This window comes from Aegilops tauschii, chromosome 7 (assembly GCF_002575655.3).
Source record: "Aegilops tauschii subsp. strangulata cultivar AL8/78 chromosome 7, Aet v6.0, whole genome shotgun sequence".
Classification (NCBI taxonomy): Eukaryota; Viridiplantae; Streptophyta; class Magnoliopsida; order Poales; family Poaceae; genus Aegilops; species Aegilops tauschii.
In genome coordinates, this window is record NC_053041.3 from 472,685,498 (window position 1) to 472,703,596 (window position 18,099).

Here is an 18,099-nt window from a genome sequence, read left to right on the forward strand (position 1 = left end):
CCAAGGCACCCCAAGGTAATATTCAAGGGCAACCAAGAGCCTAAGCTTGGGGATGCCCCGGATGGCATCCCCTCTTTCGTCTTCGTTCATCGGTAACTTTACTTGGAGCTATATTTTTATTCACCACATGATATGTGTTTTGCTTGGAGCGTCGTTTTATTTTCTTTAGCTTTGCTTGCTGTTTGAATAAAATACCAAGATCTGAAATTCTTAAATGAGAGAGAGTCTTCACATAGCTACATAATTATTTAACTACTCATTGATCTTCACTTATATCTTTTTGGAGTAGTTTGTCATTTACTCATGTGCTTCACCTATATCCTATGAGTAAATGGTTGAATGATTTGAATGTCATAAATCTGAAATTATATATGTTTCATATGCCTTTCCCATGGGGAGTAATGCCTTCACATATAAGAAGTAGAGGTGGTAAATTTATTGAAGGTTGGCAAACATTGTATTGGCCACTTGAACAATTCATGAAAGAATATTGAAGGAAGAGAGATTTCACATATAAATATACTACCTTGGACATCTTCTATGATTGTGAGCCCCATTAATTATTTTCAAACCTGAGAAAATTAGTTGAAGTTGGACAAGGAAGACAACATAATGAGTTATGCTTGGGTATATTTGTATAGAAGTTATATTGTTATGGATCCTCTAACATGTGGTGCTTTCTATTTAGAATCCTTTGCTAGCCAAAATATCTATACTAAGCGGGAATACTGCTTGTGCATCCAAATCCTTGAACCAAGTTCCTTCCATGAGTGTCCACCATATCTACCTATATGCGGTATTTACCTGCCGTTCCAAGTAAATTTGCATGTGCCAAACTCTAAACCTTCAAATAATAATCTATTTTGTATGCCCGAATCGCTCATGTTGCGACTAGGGGCTGTCAGTACCTTCTATGCTAGGTGGGTTATTCTCACGATGAGTGGACTCCGCTCATCATTCACGAGAAAATGGCTGGTAACTGGGATGCCCAGTCCTATGATCAAAAGATCAAAAACAAAATCGCAAACAATTTAAACAAAACTCCCCCAGGAATGTTGATAGTTGGACGGCACTCGTTGTTTCGGACAAGCCGTGGAGTGTGAATGTTGGTGGAGGGGGAGTAAAAACTTTACCTTTCTGCGTGGGAACCGCCTATAATGTATCTAGTATGGAAGATATTGGGAACTCTTGGTCGTTATGTTGACAATGAAAGCAACCTCTCAAAATTATTTTCATCTCTGTTTTAGCTTCGAGCTCTGGCATCTCTGCAAATCCCTGCTTCCCTCTGCGAAGGGCCTATCTTTTACTTTTATGCAAGAGTCAGTAGTATTCCTTCTTATTCCAACCTAATCTTTAGTTGGCAAGCATCATGTGATGGAAAGATCTGAGCATATATGGCCATTCAAATATATTTGATCATGAATTATTATTGTTGACAATTATCTATATGATAAATAAGTTGGGAGGCGAAACATTAAGCCCCTATCTTTCTCTGTGTTCGATGGATGCTATTTGTTCTAAAAATATGCTTTGAGTGGTAGCAATCATGGAAGACTATATGATAGTTGAGTATGTGGGATTTCCTAAATCAAAGCTCTGACATAGACTCTTCCTGAAAATAAGATGAATTGTAATTGTTTGATGACTAATAACACTGTTTGTTAGTTTTCAAGAAAGTTTATGATCTATACTTTAACATGTGAATAGTTTGTTACTTGATCATGCAAAGTTCTATGAGTTGAGCTACTATTATGGCATATAATGATGCTAGAAAAGGTGATTGAAATTATCATTGATCAAACTTATGCACCTGCTAGCATTCACACTTCATAAATTCTTTCTTTTATCATTTACCTACTCGAGGACGAGCAGGAATTAAGCTTGGGGATGCTGAAACGTCTCCAACGTATCTATAGTTTCTGTTTTTCCCTTGTTTCAGTGTTTCGCAGAAAAGGAATATCAAACGGAGTCCAAACGAAATGAAACCTTCAGGAAAGTTATTTTTGGAACGGAAGCAATCCAGGGGACTTGGAGTGCACGTCAGGGAATCAACGAGGAAGGCACGAGGCAGGGGGCGCGCCCACCCCCTGGGCACGCCCTCCACCCTCGTGGGCCCCTCGTGGCTCCCCTGACGTATTTCTTCCTCCTATATATACCAATATACCCTAAAACCTCTAGGGAACAGAATAGATCGGGAGTTCTGCCGCCGCAAGCCTCTGTAGCCACCAAAAACCAATTGGGACCCTGTTCCGGCACCCTGCCGAAGGGGGGAACCCTCACCGGTGGCCATCTTCATCATCCCGGTGCTCTCCATGACGAGGACGGAGTAGTTCACCCTCGGGGCTGAGGGTATGTACCAGTAGCTATGTGTTTGATCTCTGTCTCTTGTGTTCTTGAGGTGGTACGATCTTGATGTATCGCGAGCTTTGCTATTATAGTTGGATCTTATGATGTTTCTCCCCCTCTACTCTCTTGTAATGGATTGAGTTTTCCCTTTGAAGTTATCTTATCGGATTGAGTCTTTAAGGATTTCCTACAGCATGGGCATTTTTCTAGCATTAAATAAAATCTACACAAATTCAAATAAATCAAAGAGTGCTACTGCTCTACTAAAATCCAATAAAAATCATTTTAAAAATACCAAAATGATTTCAAATTTAGTTATCTCCAATTTTCTGATGTAGGGAATCATGTTACCCTATTTTCCATGTATTTTATTTTTGGAGAAAAATAATTTGAATAAAACCCAAATAACTCCAAATTAAAAATAATTCCCAAAAGGACTTTGAATTAGATCCTTTTAAACTTCCAACTCATATTTCATATGTTTTGAAGAAGTCATTTTATCTTCTCTTATGAAAATCATTGAGTTGCTTGAAGTTTCTGAATTTGAAATATTCTCAAATGAAATTCAAATATTTTCAACACCCCTTGTCATTTAAACAAATGGAAGAAGTCATGTCATCTTCTCTCCAGGGTTTTGTGATGAAAAGAATTTGAATTCATGGAGATCATAAAAGCAAAATGAAAGTTCGGGAAAGTCCTTTTATTCCCTCTCATTTAACTTTCAAAAAGTTTCGAATTTTCACTCAACTACACACTATCAATCAAACAATCAATCAAATCTATCTATTTATTATAAAATTTCAAAATTGAGAATTTTGGGATGTTACAAACCTACCACCCTTAAAATGAATCTCGTCCTCGAGATTCTGAGAGGTTAGCAAGAAATAGGTTAGGTTTGGGGTCTCCTCAAAATCCATCGATCATCTCAGGGGTCTGGGGTGCTACCACCCTTAGAAGCATGGTTACGGTCCCATCAATACTCATATACTCCATCCTTATTCTTGACGGGGCCAGTCTTCTCAAATTCTCGGGAAAATTCCTTCTCTGGGCTCTTCCGGTAGTGGCATAACCTTTTCCTCAATCCTTCTGTCCTTTCATCTTGATAAGGTGGTTCCGAGACTGGGTCTTCATAGCTGACGGGTCTGGCGCCAATACTAAACCACTATCGATATCTCATGGTGGTCAACAATTTATGGTTTGTCCTACAGGAAATGGGTCTAGGCTTCATTCTCACCGTATATACTACGATTGGCAAGAGCTTCCTTGTACAAGGGAAAAAATACTTACACCATTCTAAGGTTCAAACAAGGTTTTGCTCGTTGTCTCTCTACTATAGGCAAGTCACTCAGATTTACCATCCCATCTAGCAAAGCGAACAATAAGAGTAAGTCGGTATGGTGATCAATCCATCCCGCACCCAAATCATTACCCTGTATATGGTTTAGTGAATCTCGCATTCTAACACTCGGTCATCCTCGCAAGCATTGCAGAATTTCTCTTGTCAACGAACTAGGTTCGGATAAATCCATTGATTCTGCAAGCCAAACAAACCTCTATCGTTTCTTCACAACTCTCAGGTTTTGCGTTACTCCTATGAAATTGTCTGCTGATAAAGTCGTATCTTCTTCCAGGGTTTCTCCTTCAGCAAGAGGGTGCTTGCTTCCTGGCAGGTCCTGGGGCTTGTGGGTTATGACCCATCTCATCACTTGTAAACCTTGAACTCATCATCGGGCAACTGATCATTATTCCAACATCCAGCTTCCAGCATTCTTAAATCCATCCAATTGTACTGTCTTCCTTCCTTCTATTGGCACCAAACTAGGACATGATTTTATGGAATTTCCATTGATCCATATTTCCAACATCATACCTCCTTTATATCCAATAGTAATTCATCTCTTCATCCTCGGGGGATATCCCACATACCGAGATAAAAAAAACTTATACTTATGAAGTCCATACTCCACTTCGTGGAACATCATTATCCTTTCCAGGGTCAAGCGTCCTTACAGGGGAATATTGGCCATCTCTGCATGGCACTTCTTCAACTGGGAAACATGAAACACATCATGAACTCCTGACAGTCCTTCGGGTGACTCCAACTTGTTGGCCACTTCTCCCATACGCTCCAAAACTCGGTATGGTCCTACAAATCTCGGGGCTAACTTTCCCTTAACTCCAAACCGTTTAACTCCTCGCAGAGGGGACACACGAAGACATGCTCTGTCTCCAATTTCATAGACTACCTCCTTGCGTTTTTTAGTCTGCATAACTCTTCTGCCAGGACTGAGCTACCTTCAGTCTATCTCGAATCAACTTAACATTCTCTTCTGACTCCTTGATCACATTTGGTCCAAACAACTGACGGTCTCCAACTTCATCCCACATCAACGGAGTCTGGCTCCTTCTCCCATACAAAGCTTCAACAGGGGCCACCTTCAAACTGGCTTGGTAACTGTTGTTGTATGAGAACTCGGCGTAAGGTAGATTATTATCCCTACTAGATCCATAATCTAGCGCACACGCTCTCAACATGTCCTCCAGAGTCTGATTGACTCTCTCATCTGTCTGCGGATGAAAGGATGTACTGAACTCTAGCCTAGTACCCAAAGTCTGGTGCAGCTGATTCCAAAACTTTGAGGTAAACTGTGTTCCTCTATCTGATACGTTGGTCCTTGGAACTCCATGCAGACATACGATCCTGGTCAGATATATCTTGGCCAACTTCGCACTTGCATAGGTGGTTTTCACTGGGATAAAGTGAGCCACTTTGGTCAAGCGAATCAACTACTACCCAGATAGAATCATATCCCAATCGGGTTCTGGGAAATCCGGTAATGAAATCCATGCCAAGCTTATCCCACTTCCATTCGGGTATCGGCATAGGCTGTAGTAATCCGGCTGGCTTATGATGCTCTGCCTTTACTCTCTGGCATACATCACCTATGACTACATACTCCGCAATATCCTTCTTCATACCAGTCCACCAGAAACGCTCCTTCAAATCCAAATACATCTTGGTGTTTCCAGGGCGAATCGAGTATGGTGAGTCATGAGCCTCCTGAAGTATTAACTTCATGATCTTTGCATTATTGGGCACATATACATGGTCCTCGAACCATAAGGTGTCGTGCTCATCCTTACGAAAACATTTGGCCTTTCCTTTTCTCATCCTCTCTTTTACCTCAGCAATCTCTTTGTCATTCGTCTGAGCTTCACGGATCTTTCCCAACAATGTAGACTAAACTTCCATTGCTGCAACAAAACCTTTGGGAACAATCTCCAACCGAAGTTCCCTGAGATCCTCTGCTAACTCCTTTGGTAATCCTCCGCTTATGAGGGTATTCGTCCTTGTTTTCTTTATTGTTGTGTCCTATTTCTCCACAAAGCTTGTATGCACAAGGTTTCTTCATATCCTTTCCATAAGGCCTCAACTCTGGGACACAAGACGAGATCTTTGCAGAGTCAACTTAAAGTCTTCCCAAGTGGTTACTCTTTGCCATCCATTGATGGTTTGGTACATCCTCCACCCAGTAGCAGCAAATCTTTCAAAACACTGAAGAGCATGCTGGGTCATATCCTTTCCAGCTATAGGGTTATTCTCCATGTGATCCTCCATGTTCTGAATCCATCGGTCCGTCTCCAATTGACTCATCGGTCCACAAAATATAAGCTCATCTTCATTCATCCTCTATTGGGTCCATGGGTTTGGGGTGGGATAAGAGAGATCGAGAGGGATGCACACAATACAAACAACGGTTTTGAAAAGACAGATTTTTATTTGTGGCTGTCGGAAAAACAACAAACAAATGACAGCTCACAATCGTCGCATCTAACGTAGGTATATAACAGGGGTTTGGTCTTCTAAGGGTCAATAAATTTTCAACGTCGCTGAACTCTTCAAGTCTTGTTCATGTCTCCAATGGCTTCTTCAGATCATGCTTGTCCTTCTCAAGTTCTTTTGCCAGATCATCTCTGTTGATGTGAAGACTCTAGTGTCGTCCTTTAATATTTCTAGAGTTGCGTTCCACACTTCTGGGTTTCAACATCCTTGACATGAACCATGATCCTACTGTCCTTCAGTTCCTAACGAATCTTTGATGTCTCAAGGTTTTGCTCCTCTAGCGTGGCTACTTTCAGCTTCTGGGTCCTGAGTTCTTCACGAAACGCTTCCTTATCAAATACTATTTCCTGCAGGTCCATCTTAACTTCTTGATGTAATACTCCAGATCCTGGTGATACACCGGTCTAAAGTTAAAACTTCATCTTGCTGATAGGTGCTCCATCAGCCTTCTACCATCCAATCCTTCCATGCATCTGCATGCTTAACTCAGCATGGTGACAATAGCATAAGCGGGCGATAACATCATGGATAGCCATGTTTCTGCTCTTGTCATTTCCATGAGCTATCTCTCCATAGTTGATATCTCCTGCCTTAGGGTTTTCCTTGACAGAACTTTGAGTTTTTAACTCTCCATGCTCCGGTCTTTCTCCGATACACCTTGATCTCAGGTATTGATAGCTTCCATAGTCTGCCAAGTTCCATAGGGGTAGCCTTACTAGGTCAAATCTGGGAATTCTTCAGAGCCTTCAAATTCTCCTAGTCTTCGGAGTCTTCAACTGTTGTAGTTTCCATTACTATAATGCATGGTAAAATCCTCTTCATTCCAAAATGGTCTTAGTTGTCCGATATCTTGTACTTCTTGGAGTGGTCTCATCAGTCGAATCTTCGAGTGGTCAAAAAGGGTAAGGGGTATAGTCTCACTAAAAGGAAAATTTGAATAAGCTCAGAAAAGAAGAGAGGTAAAAGATCATTTTGAAAAAGAAAGTTTTTAGAGAAAATCCTTCCTATGGGCTTGCCAGTTTCTAGGGTCACGTCCTACAGTCAACCTGGCTCTGATACCATCTTGTAGCGACCCGACCCGAATGGATCAAGTCTCTGTGCTTAAGTGTCATCCCTGGATCGGTATGCTGACACACACAGTACTCGAGGATTTATAACAGAGGTAAATCACATGTATAAAGTAACGTAAGTACTATTACCTCAATCCAAATAGCGGAAGTAACAACAAGGTTGTGGATTCCCATCAACACCAACGGCAAAGTTGAGTGTAGAAATCATAACCCTAACGTATCACTTACTCGTCGTAAGATATCCTACAACATGAAACGTTGCAGCCCGAAAACGGGTCAGCACATGGAATATGCTGGCAAATTCACATCATAGAGAAATGATGAACAAAGGCTATCACTACATGCATATATGGCTGGTGGAAAAGCTCTATGGGTATAATGTTTTTGCGAAAAGCCAATTTTTCCCTACAGCAAAGGAATAAAATTTATTTAACTATCATGGTGGTTGTGAAACATTGAGATGGTTGACAACATCTCAATCCCAATTAAGTATCATCATTAACCCAACAAGATTAATTAAAGTAACATGATGAGATCAACGGGATAATCCAAGAACTAGATACTCAAGATGTCCATAACTGGGGACACGGCTAATCATGATTAGTTTGTACACTCTGCAGAGGTTTGCGCACTTTTCCCCACAAGACTCGATCGCCTCCGCTTGATTCTCGCACTACATGATGTTTGAGAAACGGATGACCGAGACACAGTCTTTCAAAAACAATAACTCTTTACTCCGGGTGGACAGTTACACCTACTTTCCCCTACATCTGCTAGCCCACCTCTTCAAGAGATCATGTAACCTACTCAACTATGCTAGAGCCCATAATAGCTTGTGGCTGCACACGGAAGTTTCTAGCATGAATAATCTTATGATCCCTTTGAACCTGGGTGGCAGTCCAAAAGAAAACAGGCCATCCTGGAATACCCAGGTACCTCAATCCACCCAGATGTGAGTTTTGGTTGCCACCTTAAGGTTAACCATTAATTAACAATCTCACATCTGTCATGGTAACACTCAAACCCAATCCACGTCTACTAGCATAGCATAGCAATATGAGCGAACGTAGAAGTAACTCCCAAGGGTTTGATAATAAACAGGTGATAGGTACTACCTCATCTACTTCCCAGAACCCACAATTTAATTAGATCCTAATCATGCAATGTTTGAGGGTTGATCTAATGCAATAAAACTGGGTAGTAAAGAGGTATGATCAAAGTGTGAACTTGCCTGCAATGTTGATGAAGATGATTCGCACTCATAACTCTTGATAGTTCTACTCGTCATACTCCGTTTCAATCTATCGTAAGCAAGCAATAGTAACCACACATAAGCAATCACTCAAAAGATCAGAAAGAACGAAGAAGACGATTCGGAAAACATCAAAACCAAGCAAATAACTCTTGCAACATAAAACAATTTCTAACAGTACCAAAATTATATGAATTTGGCCTTATCAGAAAGTTTAGGTCAAGAGCTTCGATTAGCAAAAAGAATCAACTCAAACGGAGCTACGAAACTCAAGTTACGATCGGATATAACCATTAGAGTCACCCGCCCAGGAGGGGCCGGGTTACGTCGTAATGGTCATCACGCGAAGCCCAGTACCAAGCTTGAAGACGGCGGGTTAGATAATGGGCTTAAGACCCGGAGGAGGCTTAAGGCCCGTAGTGATAAACCGCCGTATGGCAAGACTTGTAGTGTAAGGCAAGAATAGTTGAGAGTCCGAGCCGGACACTCTTATGAGCCGGCCGGGACTCTGAGAGCCGCTGGGCGTCAACCTCTCTATATAAAGGGACGACCCGGCGGCGGTTTAGAAAAGAGGAAGATCTCGTCGAGAGCCAGGCATAGCAATTAAGCTCCCTGGTCATCGAAACCATAAGCAATACCACCTCAACTGGACGTAGGCTTTTACCTTCACCGTAAGGGGCCGAACCAGCTTAACCCCCGTGTTCCTTGTCCCGTATAACCCCTTTAAGCTTCCTAGCTGCGATGGCTCCACGACTAAGTCCTAGCTCGAGGACATCTGCCGTGTCAATTCCACGACAGTTGGCGCCCACCGTGGGGCCAGCGCACGGTGGATTTGAGTTCTTGAAGGGCAGCTTCGAAGGGCTCAAGGGATATGCTGTGGGCCGGATGACCAAGAGTCGTCGCGGCAAGCTCTACATCGACGATGCAAACTGGGGCCCCGACGCCGGCTCAATTGAGCACGGATACCGGGTCCCCTTTGGTGGAATTCATGTCTTCATTGGCAAGATTGGTGAACCGGGCCCTGAGCCGGATCTCTGCGCCGATCTCATCGAGACGGCTCAGCGTGCACGACCCGCCCGGGCTCTACCTGCCTTGAAGCATGCTTTTGTGGGATGTGTTCATGGAGGACTCTCTGAAGGGTCTGGATCTGGCGATGAGACGGCTGCTGGCTCTGACGGCGAGTCGTCTACGGATGAGTCAAATTCGTTGTATCAACTTCAGGACGGCAGGCTCAGGGGTTGTTCCGATGGCGACAGCATTCCGGACCCTTTTGAACCGCCGAGCCGGGTTGGAATCTTCATGGCCGGCGCGCAACCTATTCAAAACCCCGCCACCGGGTCAGGAAGCCCGGTGCCTTCACCGGCTCAGGTGCTGATGGATCTCACGGACAAGCTGACGGTCCTGTTGACCGCTACGGTGGCTCCGGCGGATCAAGTTCAGCATGACGCGGAGGTGGCACAGTTAAAGTTGGATCTAGCAAAGGCCAAGGAGGATCTGGCGGCGGAGGGGATCAGGATGGCTGCAGAGAGGGCGGCTCTTGACGCCCAGACTCAGCTGATTCAGGCACAGTCCCTCCAGCTCACGATGGATCAAAATGCATCCAATGAGGTCATGAGAAGGGGGCATCAAAAGGCCCAATCTCGACTCCCTCCGGTTTACGATCCTCGAAATCTCTTCAACACGCTGGGTGCAGAGTCTAGTAACCCGCCAGAGATCATAGTGCCCGGGGCTGGGACACCTATTCAGCCCCAAGTGATGGGACCTCCCCGGGTGAACCCTGCCCCGCCTCAGTACGTGCCAATACCACCGGGTCATTATGCCAACCCGTTGGAAAACATGGTCGCCGCGGCGGCACGGCTGGCGGCTCTCCCAATTGATGGCCACTCTCCAACGGCGGTTGAAACCCGCCGGGTCAGAGAACTCCTTCAGACAGCTCTGGCGCAGCAAGAGGCGTACTCTTATAGCCGGGACAGGGTCCATTCAACCCCTCGTCCAGGCCGGAACCCGAGTTATAGCAGACACATGGTCTCAGCGACCGGCTCAAGTAATGTCCGACGCCGTGACTTGCCACCTGGCCACGGCCCGGCTCATAACGGGGCCTTTCACGCAGCAGACCAAGACAGAGCACGGCAAGAGGCGGAGCAGGTGCCTCAGTTGACGGCTTACCAGGCACCCCCGGCTTATCCGACGACTTCCGTCGACGTGGGTATCCCTACGAGGACTGGAGGTGTCCCTTGTTTAGTGCCGGCTCTCCGCAATGAACATCTACCCAAGGACTTCAAAGGGCCTAGGAAGGTGCCTAATTACACGGCTGATTTACAACCCGGAGCCTGGATCGAGAGTTCCAAGATGGCCATGGAATTGCTGGAGGTCAGCGAAGCGGCGTTGACCAAGTACTTCACCATGATGTTAGATGGGACTGCCCGCACTTGGTTGAAAGGGCTGCCACCGAATTCTATCGGGTCTTGGGCTGAGCTGAAAGCCCGGTTCATCCAAAACTTCAAAGATACCTGTAGGCAGTCTATGTCAATTGTGGATTTGACTAACTGTAAACAGCAGGAGGGTGAGTCTACGACACATTGGGTTCGCCGGGTCAAAGAGATAATACATTCATCTGATAAGATGGATGCCGGCTCTGCAGTCTTGATGTTGGAGCAGAATTGTCGTTTCCTGCCCCTGAAGATGAAACTCGGGCGGCTCAAGCGCGACTGTAATGATATGGGTACGCTGATGGCGGCTCTCGTCAAGTACGCCGACTCTGATAGTACCAAGGACCCCGCGTCAGATGAGGAAAGGACAGGGAAGGGAAAGAAGAACGGCAATGGCAAGGGTCCTCAGCATAACCCGGCAAATCAAGGAGGTAACAAGCGTAAGGCTGATGGCAGCATGGAGTTTGTGGCCAATGCCAGCTCACAGGGTAACAACCAACGACGTAAAGGGAGGCCACCTCCCCGAGCCGGTGGTTCAGGCCCAACGCTTGAGCAGTTGTTGAATGAGCCTTGTCCAAGGCATGGCTCTAGGGAGAAGCCAGCTACTCATCTATGGAAAGATTGCGCAATCATGAAGGACTTTAAGAATTCCAATGCCTTTAATGGCAATAATGGCTCGGGCGGCGGCTCAGGCGCCGGTGGCTTTCATGGCCCGGGCGGTGGCTCAAATTCCAATCCTCAGAATGTTCAAGGGGGCTTTAATCAGTAGTCCGGCCAGGGTCATCAACAGCAACAGGGGGGATACCAGACCAATCCAATGCAGCTCAATGGTGGACAGTACCATGTGTTTACCACCAGTCTGTGTAAGCGAGATCAGAAGCTTCACAAGAGGGTTGTGAATGCTGTTGAGCCGGCGGTTCCACGCTATTTAAGATGGTCTGAGCAGCCTATTGTGTGGAGTAGGGAGGATCACCCTCCCCGGGTTGATAATCCAGGTCACTTGGCCTTGGTGGTGGCTCCTCAGGTGGGAGGATATAAGTTCACTAAGGTACTCATGGATGGAGGCAGCAGCATCAACATCCTCTATTATGAGACCTTCCGTCGTATGGGGTTGATTGATAAGAACCTCAGCCAGTCCAATACTGTTTTCCATGGCGTGGTGCCTGGTAAGTCGGCTTATCCAGTTGGTAAGATCGAATTGGAAGTGGCCTTTGGAGATGAGTACAACTACAGGGTAGAAAAATTGACCTTTGAGGTGGTCAAAATAAGAAGTCCGTATCATGCCATATTTGGACGGCCGGCTTACGCCAAGTTCATGGCACGGCCGTGTTACGTATACTTACAGCTCAAGATGCCGGGTCACAATGGGACCATTACGGTTTATGGTAGCCGAAAGATAGCCTTGGAGTGTGAGGAAGGTGACGCGGCTTATGCAGAATCTGTTTGTGCAACAGAGGAGCTGAAGTTTTACAAGGATAACATTGACCCAACAGATATGACATCTCTGAAAAAGCCGACCACGGAGCATGAGCCGACAATGAAATTTAAGTCAGCTGATGAGACTAAACTTGTTGATTTCGTTCCAGGTGACTCATCTCAGCAGTTTAGCATCAGTGCCAATTTAGATCCGAAATAGGAAAGCGCGCTCATCGAGTTCATCCGTGAGAACAGGGACATCTTTGCATGGAAACCTTCTGACATGCCAGGTGTACCTAGAGAACTCGCTGAGCACACTCTCAATATTGATCCAAAATTTAAGCCGGTCAGGCAATTCCTTCGGCGGTTTAATGAAGAGAGGCGGAAGGCCATTGGTGAGGAGGTGGCCCGGCTCTTGGCGGCCGGGTTTATTGTTGAAGTCTTTCACCGAGAGTGGTTAGCTAACCCGGTGCTCGTGCTCAAGAAGAATGGCACCTGGCGGATGTGTGTGGACTACACGGACTTAAACAAGGCATGTCCGGCTGATCCTTTTGCCCTCCCCCGTATCGATCAAATCATTGATGCTACGGCGGGTTGCGAGCGCTTAAGTTTCTTGGATGCTTATTCTGGATACCATCAGATTAAAATGGCAGTTAAAGACCAGGAGAAAACAGCGTTCATCACTCCCTTTGGAGCCTTCTGTTATGTGTCTATGCCTTTTGGACTCAAGAGTGCACAGGCGACTTATCAGCGTTGCGTGCAGAACTGTCTTCATAACCAGATTGGGCGCAATGTTCATGCCTATGTGGATGATATTGTGGTTAAATCCAGGGAGAAGGAAACCTTGATAGATGATCTGAGGGAAACCTTTGATAATCTTCGGGTCTACAATATGATGCTTAACCCGGCCAAGTGTGTTTTTGGTGTTCCTGCAGGCAAGCTCTTGGGTTTTCTGGTTTCTCATAGAGGCATTGAAGCTAACCCGGAGAAGATCAAGGCAATCACCTCTCTGGCTAAGCCGGCGTGTATAAACGACGTCCAGCGCCTGGCGGGTCGTATCGCTGCTTTAAGCCGGTTTATAAGCCGTTTGGGTGAGAAGGCCATGCCACTGTACCAGTTGATGAAGAAAACTGATGACTTTATCTGGAATGATGCTGCTAATGCTGCTTTTGAGGATTTGAAGAGACAGCTGGCTGAGCCCCCAGTCCTTGCTGCTCCGGTTGACAAGGAGCCCTTATTACTGTATGTAGCTACCAACACACGAGCCGTCAGTGTGGCTGTGGTGGTGGAGCACAAGGAAGAGGGTAAGGAATATCCGGTTCGGCGGTCGGTTTATTACGTTAGTGAAGTGCTCATCGAGTCCAAACAGCGGTATCCACATTGGCAGAAGCTTGTTTATGGTGTGTTCATGGCAAGCCGGAAGCTTAAGCACTATTTTCAAGGCCACCCCATTACGGTAGTTAGTTCTGCTCCCCTTGGAGATATCATCCAAAACAGAGAAGCCACAGGGAGAGTGGCTAAGTGGGCTATAGAACTTGGGCCTCATGGTCTGAAATACGTACCACGCACTGCTGTTAAATCTCAAGCTTTGGTGGATTTCAGCAACGATTGGACAGAGCTACACGTGCCTGAAGAAAAGCCGGATAATACATATTGGACTATTCACTTTGATGGGTCTAGGCAATTGGAAGGCTCGGGGGCTGGAGTTGTATTGGCTTCCCCTAAAGGTGACAAGTTTCATTATGTGCTACGGTTGATGTTTCCTTGTACTAACAATGCGGCTGAGTACGAGGCCTTGCTCCATGGTCTTGGATGGCTAAGGAGATGAGCTTGAGCCGAGTAAGGTGCTTCGGCGACTCAGATCTAGTGGCTCAACAAGTATCAGGCAAGTGGGATTCCAAGGACCCTCTCATGGCGGCTTATCGCCGTGAAGTTGATACCATTGCTGGACACTTTCAGGGTTACCAAGTAGAGCACATCGATCGCAGGAAGAACGAGGCGGCTGATGCATTAAGCCGGCTGGGCTCTCAGCGAAAACCGGTGCCGCCTAATACTTTCTTGGACATCTTGCATAACCCTTCTGTTAAGGTACTTACAGAGGAAGACTTGGCTGTCCCTGACCCGGAGGCACAGTTGGTGGCGGCTCTCCACATCACTCCGGACTGGACGGTGCCATACTTGGCTTACATGACCCGGGGAGATTTGCCTGAGGATGAAATTTTGGCCAGACAAATAACCCGGCGGTCTAAGTCAATGGTTGTTATCAATGGTGAGCTCCATCGCCGCAGTGTTACGGGAGCGTTCCAGCGTTGTGTCTCCCCTGAGGAGGGTCAAGAAATCTTGCGTGAGATTCACGAAGGGGATTGTGGCCATCATGCCGGCTCAAAATCCCTTGTGGCCAAGGCTTTTCGTCATGGTTTTTATTGGCTGACGGCTCATGCTGATGCGGAGGACTTGGTCAGTAAATGTGATGGTTGCCAGAGGTTCTCGCGACGGGCTCATGTGCCGGCTCAGGAGCTGAGGATGATTCCAATTACTTGGCCATTTGCAGTCTGGGGGCTTGACATGGTTGGGCCTTTTAAAAGGTCCAAGGATAAGAAGACCCACCTCTTGGTGGCAGTTGACAAATTCACAAAGTGGGTTGAAGCAGAGCCAGTTAGCAAGTGTGACGCAGCCACGGCAGTTCAATTCATGAAAAGGGTGATATTTCGCTTTGGCTTTCCACACAGCATTATAACTGACAATGGTACCAATCTGTCTAAAGGCGCCATGGAGGAGTTTTGTCAACGAGAGCATATTCGACTTGATGTTTCATCAGTGGCTCATCCTCAATCCAATGGTCAAGCTGAGAGAGCTAATCAGGAGATCTTGAAGGGCATTAAGCCCCGGCTTTTAGTCCCTTTGCAACGGACGCCGGGTTGTTGGGTGGAGGAGCTATCCTCCGTATTATGGAGCATCAATACTACTCCTAACAGGTCTACGGGTTACACGCCCTTCTTCATGGTTTATGGAGCGGAAGCAGTCCTCCCCAGTGACATCTGTCATGACTCGCCTCGAGTGGCGGCTTATGTTGAGGCGGATAATGAACAGGCACGCCAAGATGCTCTTGACTTGTTGGACGAACAGCGTGACGTGGCAGCAGCTCGCTCAGCGATTTACCAACAAGACCTGCGCCGTTATCACAGTCGCCGGGTTAAGTCCCGGGTCTTCCAGGAAGGTGACCTGGTGCTCCGGCTCATCCAAGATCAAATAGATGCACACAAGCTATCCCCGCCTTGGGAAGGGCCCTTTGTGGTCAGCAAGAATTGCACAACGGGTCATACTACCTTATTGACGTTCGGGAGCATAAAGACTCATGCAAGTCGGAGGAAGAAACCCGTCGGCCGTGGAACATAGCTCAGCTTCGGCCTTATTACACTTGAGCCACCGGCTCTCATAATGTACATATTTTTATAGCCATGTATATATTATGTTAAATAATAAAGCAAGACCTCTGTCCTTTTTTCCTCCAAAGGTAAACGAATTATTTCCTTTACACCATCACATGGTCACTTGGAGGTGGATCCGGCTTATGATCGCATTCGAATCTAGCCGTAAGCAACATAATCACCTGGGGGCTTCCTGTTCAAACATAGGTCGTATTCGAACCAAAGAGAACATAGCTATCGATACCCACTTGATTGGCAAAGTGCCGAGCTCATTGGGGAGTTTTCTTTGATCATATTTGAATCATAGCTCAACCCCCTTTGGGAACCGACGTGGATCGTATTCGAATCAGCGTCGTTAAACAATTCTTAAGGTCATTTGGGGGCTTCCTGTTCAAACATGGGTCGTATTCGAACCAAAGAGAACATAGCTGTCGGTACCCTCTTGATTGGCATCGCCAACGCCACTGGGGGCTATATGATCGCACTCGAATCTTAGCTTAACCCCTTTGGGACGGTTCTCTGGTCGTATTCGAACCGGAAGCCCCTACGTTTTTGATCTTCTGACTTATAAAAAGTTCTGTTGGTCATATCAACAGTGTGCAAGGGCGGCTTTTATTTTGCCGGCTTAATTTTGATTCACAACATTGATAAACATATAGTCAGTATTCTTGATGCTAGTAAACCGGAATTGAGATCTTCATCTCATTATTCGGGTTACATAAACCGGAAGCATACTTGAAGGCTTGTAAGTATGCAATCATGGTTACATCGAAGACATAATTGAGGGCCAGTCTTTAGTGACTTTGGTTCATATTCCGGGTTATATATATAAGGTCTATGATTCTCAGTGCGGTAAGCCGCCTAGAGACTTGTGACTTGTTTTCTATGCAGGATGGTCAAAAACAGCTATTCGCGCTTAAGGAAAATAACTGATCAATTATAACCCGGAGGAATAAGAAGAAGCAGCTTCAATAGGAGTTAAGCATTCAACACGTGCACGATGGCACGACAAAATTAAGTGTTTATCTTACTCTATTACAAGACTCCCCGAGTCCAAAAGGTGAGGCATTGCTCTAAGGTGCAACCATAAGCCGTCTAAAGATCAAGGTGCTTGTGGAGTCGAAGCTTCCGGCTCATCCCTCTCCGCTCCTCCGGCTGTTCCCATGACCTGGAAGGTTGATGATTTCCAGTCAATGCCGCTCAGAGCTTCAAACTGAGCCTCCTCGTCAATTAACCCGGCCGGGTCAATTTCTGGGGCAAAGGTGTGCTTACGAGTCGGCGGGACCAAGCTGATGGCTTCATAACGCGGAGTGGTGATCCTCTGATTCTCTGCGTCGTAGCCCGGCTGGTACTTGGTAAGGTCGGTGTCATTCCCAATCAGGGTGGCCACCGGGCGCACGATCTTCACACAGGCAGCAAAGTCTTTTTGGTCGAAGGGGGTGCCGTCTTCCTTTAGGCTGGGGTATCCAAGTGCGATGTCAGCCGGGTCTAGCTCCGGAAGGAAAGCCTTGGCCCGGCTCAGAGCAGCTATGGCTCCGGCTCTTGTAGAGGCCCGTCGCAGCTCTTGGAAACGCTGAGGAAGAACGGCAAGCCGCCGAAGTACGTCCGCCAGGTGAGTCGGAACCTCATTGGACAGGGCCACAACGGCCAAGGCGCGCTGTGACCCGGTGTAGAGTTGCTCCACCAGAGTGTACACAGCCTTTAGCTTGGTCAGCACATTTTGATTGAGGTTGGCGCTTCTGGGACCTGTTTTTACAGCATCAGGTAAGCCGCTGGCAATAATGGGACTTATGAGACTTAAGGAAGGTACACTTGTTGAAAGCTCGCAGAATGACTTACCGAGGATTGCGGCGACCATCTGTGACACATGGCGTTTTAAGCCGGAGAGTTTGGCAGTTCTCTCCGTCAGAGCCGCCTCCGCCTGTTCGGCCCGGCTGACCAGAGCAGCCTTCTCTTCGGCCCAAGTCTTCCTTTCGGTTTCAAATTTCTTCTTCAGCTTCTCTTGAGCAGCAACACTGGACTCAAATTTAGCGTTGGCCTTCCGGGTCTCAGTTTCCTGAGTCTTCAGGCGGTTCTTCAGCTCAGAGATATCAGCCTCAAATTTCTTGCAAGCAGCCTGTACAATTCCCGGGTTATAGTATGAATAATTATTATACAACTTTAAAGTCCCAAGCACTTTCCAAGCAAAGACACTTGGCACTTGGGGGCTAATGCATGCTGAAAGGTTCTATCTACAAATTGCCGGTTCATGAAAGGAAGCCGGAAGTTAAGTCTACAACATATTCTATCATAAGTAGTAGACTTGGGGGCTAGT